This window comes from Periplaneta americana, chromosome 14, assembly GCF_040183065.1.
Source record: "Periplaneta americana isolate PAMFEO1 chromosome 14, P.americana_PAMFEO1_priV1, whole genome shotgun sequence".
Lineage (NCBI taxonomy): Eukaryota > Metazoa > Arthropoda > Insecta > Blattodea > Blattidae > Periplaneta > Periplaneta americana.
This window is the reverse complement of record NC_091130.1, coordinates 78,719,928-78,727,931: the sequence shown is the minus strand read 5'-3', so window position 1 is coordinate 78,727,931 and position 8,004 is coordinate 78,719,928. Positions and strand designations below refer to the sequence as shown.

The 8,004-nt window shown below is 33.3% G+C and overlaps 1 non-coding gene across 1 annotated transcript; it reads right to left on the bottom strand.

Moving 5' to 3' along the window:
* Positions 1–610: 610 nt before the first annotated feature.
* TRNAV-UAC (transfer RNA valine (anticodon UAC)) lies at positions 611–683 on the bottom strand. Its single transcript has one exon. It is a non-coding gene; the product is annotated as a tRNA-Val (tRNA).
* Positions 684–8,004: the final 7,321 nt, after the last annotated feature.

The following is an 8,004-nucleotide window of genomic DNA, read 5'->3' as shown; positions in this document are numbered from 1 at the left end:
CGTTTGTATCTGTATGCTATATAGTACGTTTTTGCTATTCAACTTTTTATGTCTTGTAACCCACATGTATTTTCCTATTAGTATATTAACTGTATATTGTACCTCAAGTGAATTAATCGTCGAATTTATCTCGAGCAGTTTATGTCTTATAAATTGTATATATTCCCCTTATGTTATGTAACTCATTTTGATTATATGTAATTTTCTACTTTATTTTATATTCTCCTTATATTAAGTAACTGAGCTTGACTATTTGTAATTTTCTACTATATTTTATGTAATCTCTAAGGTATATTATTTTGAGTTGTTTTGTATTTTATCACATAATTTTGTATTTCATGTCTATTATTGAAACCTGGTTCAGTGGAAGAGAAGGTCTTATAGTCTTAACTCTACCAGGCAAAATAAAACTACTACTACTACTACTAATTACAAAGCAACAAGTAAATCATTAAATTGGCATTAATACAAAACAGAAATAATAACACCACACAATGGCTGAACAATGAATAAGCATTTAATGTTCAACATTGACATCAAACACTAAAATTTTAACATAACCGAATGTAAATAATTTCATTTGAACATTTATAAACATTAAAAACTTTCATGGTTCCGCCCGGGATCGAACCGGGGACCTTCTGCGTGTAAAGCAGACGTGATAACCACTACACCACGGAACCACATGGACAACATCTAAAAACAAGGTGATATGAAGGTGGAGTAGGTCATGCGCATGCGTCATTACGCGAGTTGCTTTGCAATAAGATGTGGCTGTTGGCAGGAAATACTGGCATACCACTTGATTAGGTAGATGTTTTCGAAGGCAGCATGTAAAGCGGACTTTGTGGTATGTGAAAAGCAGACAGCTTGGTTTCGTAATATAGGCGTGACTCTCCAAGGACCTACGTCCTGTTTATTTTATTAGCAGTGACAAGCGAAATGACGTTGTAACCTTTACTTTGTCTTACTCGTATGAGTCGTATCGCATTCTAACTGGTCTTTATCTTTTTAGTAGGCCTACTCTTAAATTTTCTCCCATGTTATTTTTCTCTTTTTCCTTGGATTTCTTCTTCTTTCGTTTTCTGTTCCCTTTCTCAGTTTCAATCCCATAATTTCTAAATGAAGATCTGTTTTCTTTTTCTTTCTTTCTTGTCTGATTTTTTTATTTTCTCTCGGCTTCTCAGGATTATCATCAATATTATTATTATTATTATTATTATTATTATTATTATTATTATTATTGTATGTATATTTATTCACACTGCAAATGGGTATATACCCGGTGGCAGTGGTAGGCCTAACTAATTACACTAAATAATGACAATTAATAATAAACACAATTAATAAAATATAATCAATACTAAGTTAATAATAATAATAATAATAATAATAATAATAATAATAATAATAATAATAATAATAATAATAATAATAAGGAGCATCCTAAATTAAATGAAGCACTATCACTTAAAATAACATTTAAAGTATGGTAAATCTAATTTGTATCTTAACCCTAAGTTCGAACTAAAACTCACGAGTATGATATGTTCATACCTGCACAAGTATCTTTCAGCACTACACTCATTTCGCTGTCAACTCATTCACTGCACTGGAACTACGACACATTTCACTGATTACATCCTGATTTCACTAACACTTCAAAAACATTTCACTGTCCAAATACTTTACACTGCCACTATAAACTAAAAACTTCACTAACACACGCTTCACTTACACAACACACTTCACTGACATAACATACTTCACACTTCACTGACACAATACAATTCTTCACTGATACAACACTTCAATAACAAAATATCAATTACACCCTTTAATTAGTGTGTATAATATACTACCGTCTATTAGTAAAGTCCTTAAGCCTATGTTTAGCCTATTATTATTATTATTATTATTATTATTATTATTATTATTATTATTATTATTATTATTATTATTATTATTATTTACTGTGGATATTCTTTGCTCATCTTTTGTCTTCCATTTTTTATGCCTTATTAATTCTCGTTAACAGTACCTTCACACACTCTGTTGATAATGTTCACAATCAGTATCGACAATTGAGGCGTTGGCATGGGAATGGTTGTGTCAGAAAAAATCGATTTTTCGTTTTGTCATGGAAACAATAGTAGGCGCTCATGCCAATGATGATGTGGAAACAGTGTCAGATCAGTAGATGTACTCGATTCGTTCCAGTGCTCGATATGATTCAGGTGTCCTAAATGTCTCCGAAATCTATTCCATTCAGGATTATAAGTCTTCATTTTTCTTTAATCTATCTCAACAATATGAAGTTCATTGTCATTCTTCGTTTTTGTATATAGGTAGCCTACTACATTAAATTTATTTCGTTATTTTCTTTGTGCAAGCTACTTGTAAATGCCAATATAGGTGTAATCACGATGATGCCTGATGATTTTTGTGACTTTTCCAAGGAATGTGACAGATTTCTTAATGCTGTACCTATCAAAATTAGCATTTTCTCCTGGGTACGGATTTCAAGAGCCGATTTCCCATAATAAAGACAAGGCAGTCATTCAAGGAGGACGAACCGTGAAAAGAGTTCAACATCTTGAAAAGAGGGCAGTCTTTCCAGGCCATCGCAAATGTGAACTCATGTGCACTCATTACAACATCTTACAAAGAGGCCCGTCTTAAATGAGCCCGAAAAGAAGGAAATATTAGCCATGCTGAATTTTATGGACAAGAAGTAGGCTACCGTGAGTTTTATCGGAAAATTTGTGCTTGAAATTTAAGAAGTGGAATAAATTGTTTGTTGTTAAACTCATAAATTAATTTTACTTTGATTTTTAATTACTTTCGTGCAAACAGAATAACATCTGCTTTCTGATGTTCTTTCAACAAATATACAGTTTTTTTTTTTTGTAACCAAATACGTTTTCTGATATTGCCCAAACAATTACAATATATAATAAAGTATACTTTCTGATGTCCTTAAAACTACTTGTATTTTTCGCATCGCCTGTATAATTTCATTTTTATGACTTACAACCTTTCCCATGTCAGCTCCTAAATTATCTATAGTAATGTCACCAGAGGTCCCAGATCTCGAGTGGCATTTATTAAGACTATTTCGTGAATAAAATAAAAATGTAGACTAATATCCCTAAAATTCGCTCACAAAATGTTAATAATTGTATATTTGCGAATACTTACCCTATTCAATGTGAAGTTGAAACAGATGAATATCGATTATTCCAATAAAGAAATTGGATGTTATTCAGTAATGTCAATTGCGAAAAGCGAAATACAGGTTTAACAATGTTAATTACATGTACTGCGCTTTTCTCTTATTATTATAATAACAGAAATACATTTTCATTATCTGCTGAAATCATAATTTAATTTGAACATTTATAATATAATACAAGCAACCTGATTAATACATTAATTAAATGAAGAATTGTTGAAAACGCAGTTATCAAATCTGAATAAAGGAGTGTAATTTTCTTCAGATAGCCTACAATGGACATGGAATTACGAGCTGAAGATGTAGATGTGGAATTGTGGAAGTAATATTTCGCACTTTATTTAGTACTCCATCGTTACATTACACACTACACCGAGAACTATGAACTATGTAATATGTGTGAAGACATCTAGCAATGCTTATGTATTCACACTACAGCGAGACATATGTTGCTACACAGTGGAGTCATCTCTGTAAAGATAATTAAAACACGAATTTTATTACGCCATATGGAAGGCAATTTGATCAAAGACCTTGTACAAGCCACCGGCGTGGCTCAGTCGGTTAAGGCGCTTGCCTGCCTGTCTGAAGTTGCGTTCGGGTGCGGGTTCGATCCCCGCTTGGGCCGATTACCTGGTTGGGTTTTTTTCCGAGGTTTTCTCCAACCGTAAGGTGAATGCCAGGTAATCTATGGCGAATCCTCGGCCTCATTTCGCCAAATACCATCTCGCTATCACCAATTTCATCGACGCTAAATAACCTAGTAGTTGATACAGCGTCGTTAAATAACCAACTAAAAAAACCTTGTACATAATACTATACAAGGTCTTTGGATTTGATATGCTCTGATGTTAGACAAATTTGAACATCTGACTTTCTATTAATGATGTAAATCTGGCTCAGTCGGTAGAGCATTCGTGCTCTAAGCGAAAGATTCCGGGATCAATACCCGGCCCCCGAACAATTTTTTCCTTGAAATTATTTTCTATTAATTGTTTCATTTCATTCACGTAATACAAATTTTACAGCTACAATTAGGTTAGTTATCTGTGACAGTGGGACCAATGTCAACTATGCTTAATTCGACCGTTACTCCGTGCTATAGGAAAGCTTTTTCCATAGCTCGAAAAACGCATTCTTGCTGTAATGTGTAATGGGACTAAAGCTGCATCTATACAGTTCAATTTTCCATGAGCGTATGCATGCAATCTGGGAAGAATATTGAAAGAATCAAGTTTAAAACGTACGTTCAATTAAGATGCATGAAGGTTTTCTGTCTACATGGTGCGCCGTTTTGAACGTCGTCTTCATGCGTAAATATATTAATTACATATCAATCTTGCATTCATTGCTTGAATGCATAAACTTGAAAGAAAAGCTTAACCGTGTAGATGCATCTTAATGGATTCATGCTCATGGATTTACGGGGATACAGTTGGCGACACTGAATAAAGAAAAGAATGACCATGCGATAAATTGGTAACGGTAAATCTAGCTGCAAAAGTTATCGCGATATATGACTGTGACTGGTTGGAATTCAGAATTTCATTACACTTCATTAGTCGAAAATGGAATGACGTAATATAAACGAAATAGTCATCTACAATAATTAGGCCTACGATAATAATAATAATAATAATAATAATAATAATAATAATAATATCATCTTTCTTCTTGCCTCTCATGCCTTGTTTCCTTTTCTTCCATTTTGTTCCTTCCTTTTTTGTGTTTCTCTGTTTTAATTATTTTTTCTCTTTTTCCACTTAATTTATTTGCTTTTTTCTTCTATTTTCTACCAACTTCTAATCATTTTTATACAGTATATTTATCACAACTTCATTATTTTTATAATTCTATCATCATCGCCATTACCCTCAATTTTCTTCTTTATCCTACGTTCATTTTCCTCTTTTCTATTTCTGTTTTCCTCATTTCTTCTTCTCTTTTCTATTTCTGTTATCCTCATTTCTTCTTCTCTTTTTCATTTTCTTCTCAACTTCTTTAAAATTAATTTAATAATTTTAACGTGAAACGTTTATGCGCTCGAGAAATGTGTTCACACTTTCTGTTAATACGGGTCTAGGACAACTGAAATTATGATGTGTTTAAAAGGAACTAGCCTAGTTTCTAATCTACCCGGCCGTGATTAAACATTAAGGGAAACAAATTAATCGTAATGTTGGACCCGGGTTCGATTCCTGGCGTACCCCCGTGGTCCAGGTAACATAAGGGTTTTCTCCTGGAGCTCCGGTTCCCCTGTGACATCCCAACAAATCTCCATCATCAGCTCATCTCACTGCGTGTGTAATGTAGACCAGCTTCCTATGGCGCACCCGGGGCAACAACTCATTCGGTAAATTGGTCTACACAGCTGGCTTCATATGGGTGAATGACGAGAAGTCAAGTACTCGCCATTAGTTAAAAAAATTAATCATAATGTAACATCATTATTGTTGTTTAGTAAACTGTCCGAAGACAGGTTGGAACCTCATTAAGAAACCCAATAACACATCAGTTATGAGGCAACTAAACTAGGAGATATTGGGATGTATGGCCATTTCCTTTCTCCCTCCATTGCACACATCCCTGAGTAGTAACATTACAGCATTCGTACACCAACGGGGTGATTAATAAATGTGAGAAGTATAAAGACATAAAATAATAGTTAATTTAATATAGTCTAATTCTAAAGTACTTTGTGATATTAATTTCCAAATTACTCCAGTTCTCTGTAATGACATATTATTCATTACAATTTCAAACATCTCATTCGCGTCGTACTTATGTATGAATCGTTTCGAATATCAATAAATTGCATTGTTGCCTTAATACTAGGACCCATGGAATGAGGAAGCAATTATGAAGTAACTAACGAGAAGGTTCCGCCTTGTTAATTTAAATGCGGGGAATATAATGACAGGAACGAAAAGTAGAAGATGAAAACATTCATTGTAAGAAGTTTTATATGTTTGGGCAATGAGGTAAAATGGAGGGACATTATATTATATAAGTAAATAAATATCAAAAAGCAAATGCTGCCTTTCACCGTTGTTGTTGGTCAACTGTCCGAAGATAGGTTTGAATCTCACAAGTGACACCAATACGTCATCACCAGGGAAAGGATTTATATGTAAATACATATTTACTTATAAAGCTAATATAATTTATATTTTGCATTATCTTTATGTTTCACAATGTGTAGGGTTGAAAAATCCTACTTTTATTTTCCATATTTTTCCATATTTTAGAGTTTAGTACATATTTTCGTTAATTTCCATATATTTTCCATATTTCATATAAAACAGTCCATATTATATTAGGTTTAACAATAAAACAAAACAAAATTCCATTAACTTTTAAAAATACATTTCAACAATAGAGATTTAAACACATGTTCAGTAATCCCTTTAACATCAGAGTTATTTGAAAATTAGCAGTCCTATCAACAATGGGAAAGTAAGTTACAAAACTGTATTAATTTAATTTAAAATTTTTAACAGACTTCAGTTGTGCAGCTCAACAGTTAAATGCCAGTCAGAGTACACATAGGTTCAGTTTTGTAAATCATACTATAAAGACGGTAAATATGCCAAAAGTACGTCATTCAGTCAATTTAAAATCAAAACTAACAAGTTACATTTCAGAATTTAAAGAAGATGGTTTATCAACTGACAATAAAATATTATTTTGTAATTTGTGTCAGTGTGCAGTATCATCTACACAAAAGTTCCTGGTGCAACAACACATTACAACTAGTAAACATCAGGCCAACAAACAACTAAATTCCAAGCAGAGACAATTGTTTTTAACACAACCAACAACATCGAATGTAAGATCTGAGTTTAACATCGACCTGTGCCGTTCTCTCATCTCTGCTGATATTCCTCTCTACAAACTAAAGAATAAGGTCTTCAGGGAATTCCTTGAAAAATATACTCAACATACAATCCCGGATGAGTCAACACTTAGGAAGACGTATGCTCCATCCATCTACGATGAGACAATACAGAAGATAAGAGATGAAATTAAAGATAGTTCAATTTGGGTTTCCATTGATGAGACTCCCGACAAAGAAGGTAGACTTGTTGGTAATGTAGTTATCGGTTTGTTAAGTGAACAATATTCTGAACGAATTCTTTTACATTGTGATGTTCTAGAAAAGTGCAATAACAAAACTATAGTTAAACTGTTCAACGAAGCTATGGGTATCCTGTGGCCAAAGGGTATTATGTACGATAATGTGTTATTCTTTATTAGCGATGCTGCCCCTTATATGGTCAAAGCTGGACAAGCATTATCTGTTGTATATCCTAAATTGACTCATTTTACTTGTGTGGCGCATGCATTTCATCGTGTGGCAGAAGTGGTCAGAGACAATTTCCCTAAAGTAGATTTGTTGATTTCATCAGTGAAAAAAGTATTTCTCAAAGCTCCCAGTAGAGTTAACGTGTTGAAAGAAATGTACCCTGAAATTCCATTGCCACCAAAGCCAATTTTAACTAGATGGGGTACATGGCTAGAAGCAGTTGAATATTATGCCGAACATATAGACTCTATTAACAATGTTCTCCTTGCATTGGACTCTGAAGATGCAGTCTCAATTGATACTGCGAAAACAGTTACCTGTGACATAAGTGTGAAGAATGACTTAGCTCACATTCAGCATACATTTTCATGCATCATAAAAACGCTCAAAAGTCTCCAAAATAGGCACCTTTCACTATCTGAAAGTTTTGAAATTATAAATAGTACTGTGGAACAACTGAATC